Here is a 15,212-nt window from a genome sequence, read left to right as displayed (position 1 = left end):
TATGTGGTATTTCCTCAGTACGTGTTTGGATCTTTGATGAGACCTTGGTTCCTTTGCTTGAGCAACGGCACCCGTGTTGTCACAGTACACCGGGACTGGACCAACAAATTCAGGAATAACGCCCAACTCTTGGACGAACTTCCTCATCCAAACGGCCTCTTTAGCAGCAGCTGATGCTGCAATGTATTCAGCCTCAGTGGTGGAATCCGCTGTGGTGTCCTGCTTGGAACTCTTCCAAGAGACAGCACCGCCATTGAGCATGAACACAAATCCAAAGGTTGACTTCGAGTCATCCACATCACTTTGGAAGCTAGAGTCGGTATAGCCTTCCAATTTGAGATCTCGTCCTCCATACACCATGAACATATTCTTAGTCCTTCGCAAGTACTTAAGAATGTCCTTCACGGCTTTCCAATGCATTTGACCAGGATTAGACTGATATCTGCTCGTGACACTCAGAGCAAATGCTACATCCGGTCTGGTAGATATCATCCCATACATGATACTACCTATAGCTGACGCATATGGTACATGTGTCATATTCTCTATCTCTGCATCAGTCTTGGGACACATATACTTGGATAGAGAAACTCCATGACACATGGGTAGATGTCCTCTTTTGGACCCATCCATTGAAAACCGTTTCAATATGGTATCGATGTAGGTTGATTGAGTGAGTCCTATCATTCTCTTAGACCTATCTCTATAGATCTGTATCCCAAGAATGTAGGATGCCTCTCCCAAATCCTTCATCAAAAATCTACCTGATAACCATATCTTTGTTGACTGCAACATCCCTACATCATTCCCAATGAGTAGGATGTCATCAACATAAAGTACTAAGAATGTCACCGCATCCTTAACTACTTTCTTGTACACGCAAGGTTCCTCCGGGTTCTTGATGAAACCAAAATCTTTTATTGTTTCATCAAATTTCTGGTTCCAACTTCTTGATGCTTGTTTTAGACCATAAATTGATCTCTGAAGCTTGCATACCTTATGCTCGCTTCCCATGGATGTGTACCCCTCAGGCTGCTTCATATAGATTTCTTCCTTAATGTCTCCATTAAGAAAAGCAGTCTTCACATCCATTTGCCATATCTCATAGTCATACCATGCAGCTATGGCAATCAGGATTCTTATGGACTTGAACATTGCAACTGGTGAAAAGGTTTCATCATAGTCAACTCCTTGCCTTTGAGTATAACCTTTCGCCACCAATCGCGCCTTGTAGGTCAATACCTTACCATCAGGCCCAAGCTTTCTCTTGTAGATCCATTTACACCCTATTGGAACAATTCCATCGGGAGGATCTACTAAAGACCAAACTTGGTTTGTATGCATCGAATCCAATTCTGACTGCATAGCTTCAAGCCATAAATTCGAATCCGCATCAGAAATTGCTTCCTTGAAGTTTCTTGGATCACATCCAATGTCGGGTTCATCTTGATCCCCTTCAAGAAGAAGACCATATCGAACTGGAGGTCTAGAAGTCCTTTCGGATCTTCTAGGTGCAGGCGTGTCCAGCAATGGTTCCTGAGGTGTAGGATCGTTATTTTGTATTTCGGGTTCTTCTCGAACTTCTTCGAGTTCCATCATCTCGCCTTTCTTATCCAATAAGAACTCCTTCTCCAAGAAGGTGGCATTCCTAGAAACAAACACCTTTGTTTCAGCAGGATAATAGAAATAATATCCGATTGAATTCTTCGGATACCCTACAAAATAACATAAGCTGGATCGACTATCCAACTTATCTCCCACTGTCCGCTTCACGTAAGCAGGACATCCCCAAATCCTCAAGTACGAATACTTAGGAGCTTTGCCATTCCATAACTCGTATGGTGTTTTGTCCACTGCTTTAGTGTGGACGTTGTTCAACAACAATACCGCCGTTTCAAGCGCATAGCCCCAAAACGAAGGTGGAAGCTCAGTGAAGCTCATCATAGATCGAATCATGTCCAACAAATTTCGATTACGACGCTCCGATACACCATTAAGCTGTGGTGTCATAGGAGGAGTCCACTGAGAGAGAATCCCATTCTCTTTCAGATAGTCCAAAAACTCGGTACTCAAGTATTCTCCACCTCGATCCGATCGAAGTGCTTTAATACTTTTACCTAGCTTGTTTTCTACTTCAGCCCTGAATTCTTTGAACTTTTCAAATGCTTCAGACTTATATTTCATTAAATATAAATACCCATACCTTGAATAATCATCAGTAAAGGTAATGAAGTAGGTGTGGCCATGTTGAGTCCCTACTCTAAATGGACCACAAACATCTGTATGGATCAAATCCAACAGATTCTGACTACGCTCAGGTTTCCCCTTAAAAGGAGATTTAGTCATTTTTCCTTTTAGGCAGGATTCACAAGTAGGTAGAGAATTAATATCAGACATATCAAACATGCCCTCTCCCACTAGCTTGTTCATCCTCCTTGAGGAAATATGACCTAGCCTAGCATGCCAAAGGTTTGCCGGGTTTTGACTATCGATTTTCCTTTTGTTTGTTGTCGCCGGTTTATCAACATAATTCACTGGAACGTCTTTTAGTTTTAAGTTGTATAGATCGTTTTCAAGTTGTCCATTTCCAATTAAACATTCATTCTTGTAAATATTGCAAATCCCATTCACAAAATTGCAAGAATAACCATCTCTATCAAGCATAGAAATAGAAATAATGTTTTTAATTAAATCTGGCACAAATAAAACATCTCTTAACAATAATTTAAAACCGTTCTGCAAAGTCAAACAAACATCTCCATTGGCCGTAGCTTCAACTCTGGAACCATTCCCGAGCCTCAGCTGGGTCTCACCCATTCTAAGCCTGCGACTTCTTGTCATCACCTGCAAATCATTGCAAATGTGAGATCCACATCCGGTATCCAATACCCAAGAAGTTGTATTAAGTGACATGTTTATTTCAATATAGAACATACCCTTTGCAGTTCCCAACTGCTCAAGATATTCCTTGCAGTTGCGCTTCCAATGACCCGGCTTCTTGCAGTAATGGCAAACATCCTTGGATTTTCCATTGTTTGAAGCCTTTGTCTTTTGCTTCTTCTCGGGCTCGACTTTCTTGGGTGGGGTAGAACGTTTCTTGCCCTTCATACTTGGCCCCTTCTTAGCAGAAGATGAGGAGCCCACCAAGAAAGCTGGCTTATCCTTCTTAAGTGTGGATTCATATGTAACGAGCATATTGACCATCTCTTCTAGGGTGGCCTCTATCTTGTTCATATTAAAATTTATCACAAATCCATCAAATGAAGAAGGAAGAGACAGAAGCAATAAATCCACATTGAGTTCATGCTCCAACACCAAATCTAGGGTCGCCAACTTCTGTATGAGCCAAATCACTCGTACCCCATGATCACGGACCGAAGTCCCTTCACGCATGCGGCACGTCATCAACTCCTTAACAGTAGCGAACCTTTCAGCCCTCGACTGAGCCCCAAAAAGTTCCTTGAGTTGCGCATGAATGTCAGCAGCATTCACCGTGTCCTCAAATCGCCTCTGGAGTTCATCAGACATCGAGGCTTGCATATAGCATTTGGTCTTGATGTCATGGTCACACCATGCATCAAGTTTGGCCAATTCCTCCGGACTTATGTCAGCTGGTGCTTCCTTCGGAGGTGCTTTCTCCAACACGTAGAGCATTTTCTCCGAAGTTAAGACAATCTTCAACTTCCGGAACCATTCCGTATAGTTGGCGCCAGTCAACTTGTTTTGTTCGAGGATCGAGAATAATGGATTTCGCGAATTCATTGTATGAAATACTGAAAAGAAAAACAGACATATATCAATGATTGTTTAACAATTTACTAAGACATAAAATAGGCGAATTTAATTTTATGAATCTCACTCCCACTATTTTAACGATTTCACCACCCTCTAGTGAAAACGGGAAACTTTTTCCTTAGTGAGAACATGGAGTCCAATTGACAAACTTATGGTCCCGAATAATATCAGCCAACCATAATTCTCAAAAGGTAGAGCCCAATTGCTTCCTAAGCAACCCCCATGTGTTTACCTTATGTCCAATAAGGGCCCAATAATATGACGCCGTTTAAAGTGACATGTCAAGATGACCCATCAATATTAAGTTGTGATGGACGGTCGCCATGTGGATCCCCCAATAATATGAGCCGATCACATGGGAGTTCCACCCAACTTACAACATTTGTCGATCCAATGTACAGCTTTCCGACGGACGGGCCCCCCCAATAATATGAGCCGGACCGTATCCGCGGGTAGCATCACATACATTGACCGTTGATGGAAGGTAGGAACATTTAAACAAATTTAAATTTCCTTTATTTATCTTGATATAAATTTTAAATCATATTTAAAATGAGGGATTTTTAATTATAAAAATATTTGTCTCATCATATTTAATTTATTGCATGCTTGCCGGATTCACGCAATTATGTCTAAACATGCATACAATCATAATATCAAATATTATATAGGATGATCGATTCCATTTCTAATTGACCCGTGGTTGCCAATCACGGGTCTTAGTCCAATCCTAGGTAATATGCAGTATGCAATGCAATCCTATTACATGTGCTTCCAATTTACATTTCTTCAGTCTTTATTGTCTGCTGGGCCCACCATCTTCAAATCTTGATCTCCCACTAAATCTAATGCATTTACAATAAATAACAATGACAAGTAGGGGATACATTTTTAGGGGTGGGAACGGGCTATAAACCAAGCCCACTTTTATTACATATGACATTCATATCGGGCCATAAACCAGGCCCATTAATAAAACCAACAACAATAAAAACAAAATGTAAATTCCTAACATACACCTACAAAATTGGTCATGGCAATCGATCATCCTTATCCAATAACATTTAATTCAAAATTAATTTATTGGATAACATGCAGTGGCAATTCAAATTTAAACAAGATAAAATCATATTTTATATATAAAATCTCATTTCACATATAAAATCATATTTTATCTCTATATCAAATAAAATCATATTTTATCTATAAAATCCAATTTTACAAATAAAATCATATTTTACTCAATATATCATAAGATCATATCTTATCATCAATTGTACCAAAATAATTGATTTCAAAATTCAATTTACGGATAAAACATTAAAATTTTTCCAAAAATTCAAATTTATCCAAAATCAATTTTAAAATTTACGGACTCGAACAATTCGATCCGAAATCTCGTGAACCAATCAAAAACAATTTTTGACCGGACCAAAAATAAAATTTTATCACATTAAAATTAATTTTAAATAAAAATTTAATTTTTCCCGCGGGCCGCCCGGGACACTCCCGGGCCGGCCCGCACCCGTGGGCGCGGGCCGGGGCAGCAACAATTGCTGCCCTGGCGGCGCCTGGCGCCGCCGCTGGGCGGCGCCGAGCGTCGCCCCTAGGCGGCGCCGTGCGCCGCCCTGGGCAGCGCCTAGCGCTGCCCTGCGCAGCGCCCAGCGCTGCGCTGGGCAGCGCCGAGCGCTGCCCTGGCGGCGCTGAGCGCCGCCCCTGGGCGACGCCGTGCGCCGCCATGGGCGGCGCCGTGCGCCCCCTTTGGGCGGCGCCGTGCGCCGCCCGGGGCAGCAACAATTGCTGCCCCACCGGGCAGCGATCCAATCGCTGCCCGGGTTTTGCCCCCGAAATTTTTTTTTTTTATTTAAAAATATTTATTTTGTTTCAAAAACCGAGACTCAAAAATTTTTGTACAATTGATTAATTTAATCGTTTGATCTGAGCAACCTGGCTCTGATACCACTGTTGGAAAAAACTGGCGGTCAGATCAATCACGATTGATACCCGGTGCAGCGGAAGTTTAAAAATTTTATCATGGAACAATTCCATGGTGTGGGTATCAACCATTCAACGATTAATTATTGTGTGTGTAAAATTCAAATAACAATTAATTAAATTTTACCTTCAATCTCGAATCGAGATTAATGGACACCACACAGATTTCTCTGCGCTTCTTGTATCTCCCAGGAACTGATGAACTCCTTCAATCAGGTCCACGAATGGGGTTTAAATCCCTCTGATAGATTGCACTAGAAAATCTATCAGAAGTTTTTCTGCGAAGAGATTAAACGAATCTGATTCGTTATTCCTGACTGCGATTCAAAATCACAGACCGAAATTTCTCGGGCAGAGAACAGGGAGGGGACGGCCGAAAACTTTTGAGAGAGAGGAGGGTTTCGATTTTCTGTCTCAAAAATTATGAGCTGTTGTGTCTAATTTCTGTACTGCAATAACTTATTTATAATGCAGGCCACTAACACCTTAGGGCCCATTAGTCATAAGTTGAGGCCCGACAAGCAAAGCCCGCTCGTTTAGAAATTAATATAAAATTCATCGTGACTCCGATTGATAAACCGATTTTACCAATGTGCACAGAAACCATTTCTGCACATTTTAAAGTCAAAATAAATTTTCCTGAATCCGAATTCAGTGGTTTCCTAAAATGTCCATCCCTATGTCATTTTAGGAAATCCTACTCCCTTACTCTTATTTAAGAAGTCCAACTCCTTAGTTCATTAAATTTAACTCTTTAAATTTAACTATCTCAACGGGGATTAAAACTCCATTACACTGTGTGACCCTCAATGGTTCAGGGATACAGCTAGCCGTGGGCTCACAACTCCTTGTGACTCGGAACAACACTTTCCGACTTGCCCAACGAATCATGGTAAAGCGCCTAGCAACATCGCCCCATGATTCCCTAGGTATCACTGATAGTGCCTACAAGAACCAGTAGATTTTGGTTAGCGTACAGTACGGTCCCTTCATCCATATATCCCGATCGAATCAACAACCATTGGTATATCGAGAGTCGCTCAAGATTCGATAACTATGCAATGAATCTTGAAGATCAAATTAGTGACATCGCATGTGCTACTAAGAAACCATTTCTTAAATCACATCAAGTACTCTGGCCAGAGATTTGTCACACTAATATCTCCTCAGATCGCATAGGATATCCACACTCGCAAGTATGTGGTGAATCCTTGACAACAATGCATTGACTCCTATATGTGTCGTAACTGTACCCAATCTCGACACCTGATGACCCCCATAGAGTCGGTAAACGATTCAAAGCACAGCACTAGCATATAGAGTCTCCATGATGTTTCAAGTCGTAAGGACTAATGGTGTACAACCAAAACCGCGGACTTTATCCACTCGATAAGTGATAACCACTTGGAAAGTCCGGATAGGGTAGTTCGATTATTCATCCTATGAATATCCATTTGCATGCTTCGAACATCTCCATGTTCCCTACCAATGAAACGTGGTACTCCGCATCGCAAATGCTAGTCTCAAACTCGAGCGATCCTTATCCTTATTATCGGACGGCTCAATCGACTAGGAACGGTTTTTAGAATATACAATGACTATAAGATGTATTTCATGATAGACATCTCCATGTTCTACCACATCTTACATACACTATAGTATATTCAAGGTCTTTATCAAAACAACAATAGTATATCACAATATAACAATATGAAGTAATATAAAGTCATTGCCATAAAAGTGTAAATAATATTAAACAAAAGATTGTTTATACAAAGAGTCATCAAAGCCCATAGCCACACAGTTGGCTCACTGGGCACCCACTCTTACACATCGGTCCATATAAACCTAGCATCCTTTTTTAACAAAGGACTGAACACCTTTCTATATATTGCTAGGTTGTTTATGAACATCCCTGCAAAATTAAATACTCCTAGAAAACTCTGGAGTTGTTTTACATCTTTGAGTTTATCTGAAAAATTCTTTACCTTTTTCACAATATGGGGTTGTAGAATTATTTCAGTTTCATCAATCTCAATACCAAAGAATTCAATTTTTCTTGTTGTTATGACTGCTTTCTTTTCAGATAAAACCTGTCATTCTTGTTTACAAATTTTAGAGAAAATCTCTAAGTGTTTAATGTGTTCGTCTATGTTTTTTGATGCTATAAGAATATCATCAATATAAAAAAAAATAAAGTTGAAATAATCTTTAAAAAGATTGTAGCGACCCTGCCCGGATCCGCTACCTAATCAGAGTTAAGAGCATAATTAAACATGCATTAAATAAATTGCTGCGGAAGACTTAAATAAAAACAGACCGTCAGAATACAACCGGTTAAACCAATTCGATTATACAACCCAATCGAATAAATAAACCCTAAAGGCAAAACCTACAGCTAATCCTGCTGTCTTCACTGGTCACTGGCTACTCCAAGCTTCTGATGCTCAATCCTGTACCTACACCTGCCCCGTCGAATGGGGTGTCCAGATACACAGAAAAGACTGGACGTGAGCTCTAAGCTCAATACAAAAGCACTGGGTAAAACATACAAATATGATGCATGCAAATGATAGGGTATCCATATCTGGGATAACTGTATATAACTGCTCAGTAAAGGCGCCTAGGACATGAGTGATACAACCCGGGGAGCAAACCTTGTGTACACTGCTCATTCCTACAAGACGTGGACTGTGTCCCCAGATGCTAACTACCCATGACCCGTCAGTCACTGAGCACTAGACATCAACCGTCCAGACAGGGCTGAGCGACCCTACGTGGCTCATCTCACAAGATGGACAGACACAATATGATATGCATATGCTGCATAATAAATGACATACAAAATGCAACATATAAGCATGCAAAACCCGCTGGCAATCTCAGTCTGTACTTGCGTACCTTACTACAGGCAGTTCCTAGCAGTCTCGCTCTAGGTTCCAAGCCTATATCAGCTCTACAATGAAAATATTCATGCATCAATAATTAAGCTCTAAAAGCCTTAACTAAGCTATTGCATACTCCTAAATAATTTAAGGAGACCATAGCTATACCTGCGTCCGTCGTCAGCTCGCTGATGACAATTGCCTCAAAACTAGGCCACAGCTCCGCCTCGACCCCTGGATCGCTATGCCACTTCCGGATTCCCAATAGGATGCCTAGAACTACCTAGATCTGAGTTAGAAGGCTTAGGAATCAGAGAGAAAAGAGGGAAAGGTGCACTTTGAAATGAAATCTCGGCCCCCTATTTATAGACAGAGTTCGGAGCCTCCGAACCCGGTTCGGAACGTCCGAACACGATCGGAACCTCCGATCCCACCTTCGGAGCGTCCGATCGCCCAATATTACGTCAGCCATGATGTCACCTTGCTGACGTAAGTGATGACGTGTGCCCTGGTCCCGATCGGAACGTCCGATCTTGCCGACAGAGCTTTCGATCTCGATCGGAGCCTCCGATCCTGAGTTCGGATCCTCCCATCCAGTTCGGAGCCTCCTGACTTAGTTCGGAGCTTCCAAACCCTCCGGACCTTCGGGACCTTTCCGGCTACTTTCGAGTGTCGTGAATCCATTTCTGGACTCCGTTTACCCATTTGGAATTTCCTTAATCATGTTTTACTTAATCTAAACATGATTACTCGATTAATATACTCATTAATCGCTAATTCTGGATATGGGTTACTACATTCTCCCCCCCTTAAAAGATTTCATCCTCGAAATCTAAGGTAATACCTCGAGAACATACCAGAAACCTTTGCTCGAGTGTCTGGTCAAAATATCCTCCAACACACTCAGACTCCCGTCGAATTCTCTGCAAGCTTCATTAATGCTGAACTGCATTAACATTTTCCCAGCTAAAAATTTCTGCGCTACTTGATGACAACCAATATTCCTTGACACTAATGTATCACAGCACTGATACGTACTCTGTCGTAACCACGATCTCACTGATCACGAAGGATGCAAACACCCATTTGATCAAGATTATCGTCTCAAAAGAAATCTTATACTGATGAAGACCAAGTCATAACCTGACTGGTTTTACTGCATTCGTCGAATCACTAATCAAAACTAACCATCTAATGGTTCCAAAAGTTCTCGGTGCTCAACACCTCTAGTTAGAAAAACACTAATCCCAACATTGTGCTGACACATTCTAACATGAATCTCGCTTTTAAGATAATCCAGTGGATTCAAGTCTATACTTCAACGTAACTGATCTTAATGTTCCCTAGACTGGTTACCCTCCCCACTCTCCCTGAAACACAACCGTCTTTCCAAGGAATACTGGGAACTTAAACCATCATGTCTAGTACATTCTGCTGTCCACGTTTCTTAGTATAACCTCAAAACTGTGCCCTGATGATAACTATCATCACTTGCAATTCATGACGCTACGTCATCTCCTAGCCATTGGCTTGCGAAATCACACATACTTTGCAATAGAAGTCATTACGCCTCTGATGATTTACATCATCTCGATCATAGGTTATTCACCTCATGAATTTCAATCGATAGAAATCCTCTGGTTAGTTATACATACTCGCAATCACTGTACACACATCAAGACTAAGGCAAGCTCCCACCAATATGCTCGACTGGGACATTTCACAGTGCACAGACATATGGAAATGCTTCCTATTCCGTCTCGAAACTCGATAGTCATTGCACCTGGTATAACTCAACTCAGAGTCTCTGATAATACCATCAGCTCAAACTAATCTCCCAAGGTTTGAACATACTGATCCTGGAACTAAATCCCAACAGATTCTCAATAGTCAAATCGCTCCCTTGCCGAACGCATCAGTCTCAGCACTGAACGATCTAACTCGTCGATTCCCTAGTCAATCCTGGGAAACACTTGTGCTTGAAGCAACTTGCCACACAATGCGTCTCTGATTGTCATTTGTTACTAACGCGTAATATTCTTGACAAAACAATCCGCATAGATGTGACTCACTGATTCAAAAGAACAATTTCGATCCGTCACGATCTTGCGAAATCTTCTATCCCAAAGGCAAACCTCGTTGGCTACTAAGTCGATCCTTAACTATCTCAGTCACACATCGCACATCACTAGCTAAAAGATTAGTGACACAACCTGCTAGATCTCGAGGATCAGATCCTCGCTAATGTCACACAGATCAGACAACTGATATTTCCTTGCTAATGTCCATTAGCATTCCCAACTATTCGTCGGATCCAAACACAACGGTACACTTAGATGCCCTCACTTAACCGAAATGTCCGGTCAACAATCTTCACTATTCTTTGTTCAATGGAAAACTTCTCACATGAAACAACAACATGATCCTTTCCTGACCTATTGCTATCACTAAGAAATTGATTGAATCAATATCAGCTTCTTTCATAACAAGAATTCACTATACTGGAAACTACCAACTAACTTGTTTGTCTCCACTGTCAAGTTAGCACCTAAATTGATCATACAAGTCCACTTGCAATTGTTTCCGATTACAGCAATCCCAGAAGATTCATCTCTGACGATCATTGAGACTAAATAACTCAAATCTCCGGTTTCTCTGAGATGGTATTCAGTACTCATCCCATAAGCATTACTTGACAAAATACTATCCCAAGTATTTCTTAATTGTTACATCCTGATCAACCATGATTGCTCAACCAATCGAATTTGTCGATCTACTTAAGCTCGCACTTATCAGATCAGACCACCACTAATCATCCAACCTACATGGCTCGGTCAATAACCATGACTTAGCTGTCACAAGGAATCATTTCCAAACGGTGTCAGATCACAGTACATAAGTAGTTTACTTGGCACAAGTCCTGCGCCTTTTCAGCACTACTAACCGCTGCTTCGTATTCTGAACTTAATCATCCTAACTCTGACAGAGTTACCCAATAACCACTAGTATTCACTAGCACAGATCCCATGCCACCTTAGCACTACTAATCGTTGTCTTGTTCACCCAAGGCAAACATCAAGATAGACTAAGCCCATTTCCATCCCATGGAAAATCCTACGCTCAACCTCTGAAAATATCAGACAGTACTTAGTGCAACCACTGGACTCACTATCCTTACCTCGTTCATTCAGAATGAACACCACGGCTCATCAAGTCTAAGAAGAATAACTAAAGAATCCCAAAGATTTCCACAATCTTCGGACACTCTCCTGATCATATCCCTTGTTAAGATTGTGCAATAGTTCAAGACTAAGGTAGCTTACCTCAATAACCCACCTGGACAACCACCAAGGTTTCACGGTCATAGGCCATGCTTCCCCACATCTTAAATAGTCATGTACAATCCTCAACATCTGATATAATCCCTCGCAGATGAAGTCATTCATCATGGAGTAGTCCTCGCATTCGAGTCAAAGTCTTAAAACAGCATCCCATCCAAGTTCTTAGATGATTCCTATCACAGGAAAATTCTAACCACAACTCTGATGACAACCCTTAGTCATTGCTGGTAGAAATCCGTCCACCTACTAGATCCACACGTCTAGCAGTAACTTAAAGGTTAAAACCTATATGCTCAGAGTACACACTTGTCAAGAAAATCCCTCCATGACTGGTTCCCACAGCAGAACATAAACAATATCTCTGGCACACAAGACGATATCGAACCATCGATGTTAAACCTGATATCTAATACAAGGTCATACCCTGTCGTGACTGTCACCAAATCCCTAGACTGAGTAGCCTTCCCACCGCCATCTCCTGAAGCACCAAGGCTCCCAGATAACCTCTGAAGTACAAGGACTCCCAGAGCAAAACTGGCATAGGGTCGCGCCCCATCACATCTAGTCCTGGTCATAGTCCACAACTCTTGGCATATACCGAACCTGGTATCCCGATGAAAACCCATCATCACAAGCCTCAACCTAACAAAGGTTAGACAGCCTACTGTTCTCAAGGAAACAACCTAGAACAAAGTCCAAATGTTCTAAACCGAACAATACCCTTAATGCCTGCAGATGAGTCCACTCATCGCTGGCACTAACTTAGTCCACCGACCAACTAGGTCAATCCTAGGAAAACGCCCAGACTAACCACAAATCACACTGTCACAGTCGGCCCACTCAAATCCCATGAGTTTACCACAGTTGAACACTAATCAACTAAAACAATGCCAATCCTAGCAAAATCACTCGCAATCATCCACGAATTGCTGGATAAATAAAACATGTATCATTGCTTCCATTTATGTACAATTTCTCAATTACAATCCCATGTAATACATACAGTATTCAAAATACAATGAAATGTACAATCGAACTTGAAATGATACAACCATAGTATGATGATTCATTACAACTGAAATACTGTTTACAACTACAACGATACAGTATTTAAATCATCGTACTAGTCTTCGTTTTTTGAGCATGAAGCTTCTAATCGACACACGCATCGATACAAGCATACTCCCGACCAAGTCTCTCTACATGTCCTCCTACGAAGAACTCCGGAGAAATGGCTCACGATAGTTATTCAGCTATGCTCTGCGTCAGTGCATGTCAGTTCGACCCCTTCTGCTCACGATCTACCATCAGCGTTCTTCTTGTATTCATATCATGCTTCTGAACATTAAGTTTCCCGTGTGCCTACCGAACGCATCGATATCAGCATACCGGCAAAACCATGTTCTGCATGAGGTTAAAGACCTCACTCTCGAAACCTATCATGCTTTAGGCACTCGAGATATTCTTTGGTGAAGGTCTATCTGACAATCTCTCCAACTACTAGTGGAGAATCTTCAGAGTAGTGTCTTCATGGTATGGACTGTACAGATGCAATCATCAAGTGCGTCCCATCCAATGCTCTGCCACTGCCTCTGACATCCGGTAATCGATCCAAAGCTAGGATCCACATGAGTAGAAGTCTTGAAATCTCGGACACGATCCATCACTCTTGTCCGCACTTGCTGGAATCCCATAAGCCAAATCTTCAGAAATCCTGCCGATGATGATAGTCTCTGGGCAAACTAATTGCAGTATCATCACTTCTTCCAAGGTCTCATCAATCCTATAAGGATAACCCAAAGTCTCATTACTATATCCCAAATCTCTTGCATGCATATGCTCTGATACCAATAAATGTAGCGACCTTGCCCGGATCCGCTACATAATCAGAGTTAAGAGCATAATTAAACATGCATTAAATAAATTGCTGCGAAAGACTTAAATAAAAACAGACCGGCAGAATAAAACCGGTTAAACCAATTCGATTATACAACCCAATCGAATAAATAAACCCTAAAGGCAAAACCTACAGCTAATCCTGCTGTCTTCACTGGTCACTAGCTACTCCAAGCTCCTGATGCTCAATCCTGTACCTACACCTGCCCCGTCGAATGGGGTGTCCAGATACACAGAAAAGACTGGACGTGAGCTCTAAGCTCAATACGAAAGCACTGGGTAAAACATACAAATATGATGCATGCAAATGATAGGGTATCCATATCTGGGATAACTGTATATAACTGCTCAGTAAAGGCGCCTAGGACATGAGTGGTAAAACCCGGGGAGAAAACCCTGCGTACACTGCTCATTCCTACAGGACGTGGACTGTGTCCCCAGATGCTAACTACCCATGACCCGTCAGTCACTGAGCACTAGACATCAACCGTCCAGACAGGGCTGAGCGACCCTACGTGGCTCATCTCACAAGATGGACAAGCACAATATGATATGCATATGCTGCATAATAAATGACATACAAAATGCAACATATAAGCATGCAAAACCAGCTGGCAATCTCAGTCTGTACTTGCGTACCTTACTACAGGCAGTTCCTAGCAGTCCCGCTCTAGGTTCCAAGCCTATATCAGCTCTACAATGCAAATACCCATGCATCAATAATTAAGCTCTAAAAGCCTTAACTAAGCTATTGCATACTCCTAAATAATTTAAGGAGACCATAGCTATACCTGCATCCGTCGTTAGCTCGCTGATGACAATTGCCTCAAAACTAGGCCACAGCTCCACCTCGACGCCTGGATCGCTATGCCACTTCCGGATTCCCAATAGGATGCCTAGAACTCCCTAGATCTGAGTTAGAAGGCTTAGGAATCAGAGAGAAGATAGGGAAAGGTGCACTTTGAAATGAAATCTCGGCCCCCTATTTATAGACGGAGTTCGGATCCTCCGAACCCGATTCGGAACGTTCGAACACGATCGGAACCTCGGATCCCACCTTCGGAGCGTCCGATCGCCCAATATTACGTCAGCCATGACATCACCTTACTGACGTAAGTGATGACGTGTGCCCTGGTCCCGATCGGAACGTCCGATCTTGCCGATGGAGCTTTCGATCTCGATCGGAGCCTCCGATCCTGAGTTCGGATCCTCCGATCCAGTTCGGAGCCTCCTGACTTGGTTCGGAGCTTCCGAACCCTCCGGACCTTTGGGACCTTTCCGGCTACTTTCGAGTGTCCTG

The sequence above is a fragment of the Henckelia pumila genome, chromosome 2, assembly GCF_033568475.1.
Source record: "Henckelia pumila isolate YLH828 chromosome 2, ASM3356847v2, whole genome shotgun sequence".
NCBI lineage: Eukaryota > Viridiplantae > Streptophyta > Magnoliopsida > Lamiales > Gesneriaceae > Henckelia > Henckelia pumila.
This window is presented reverse-complemented; position numbering follows the sequence as displayed.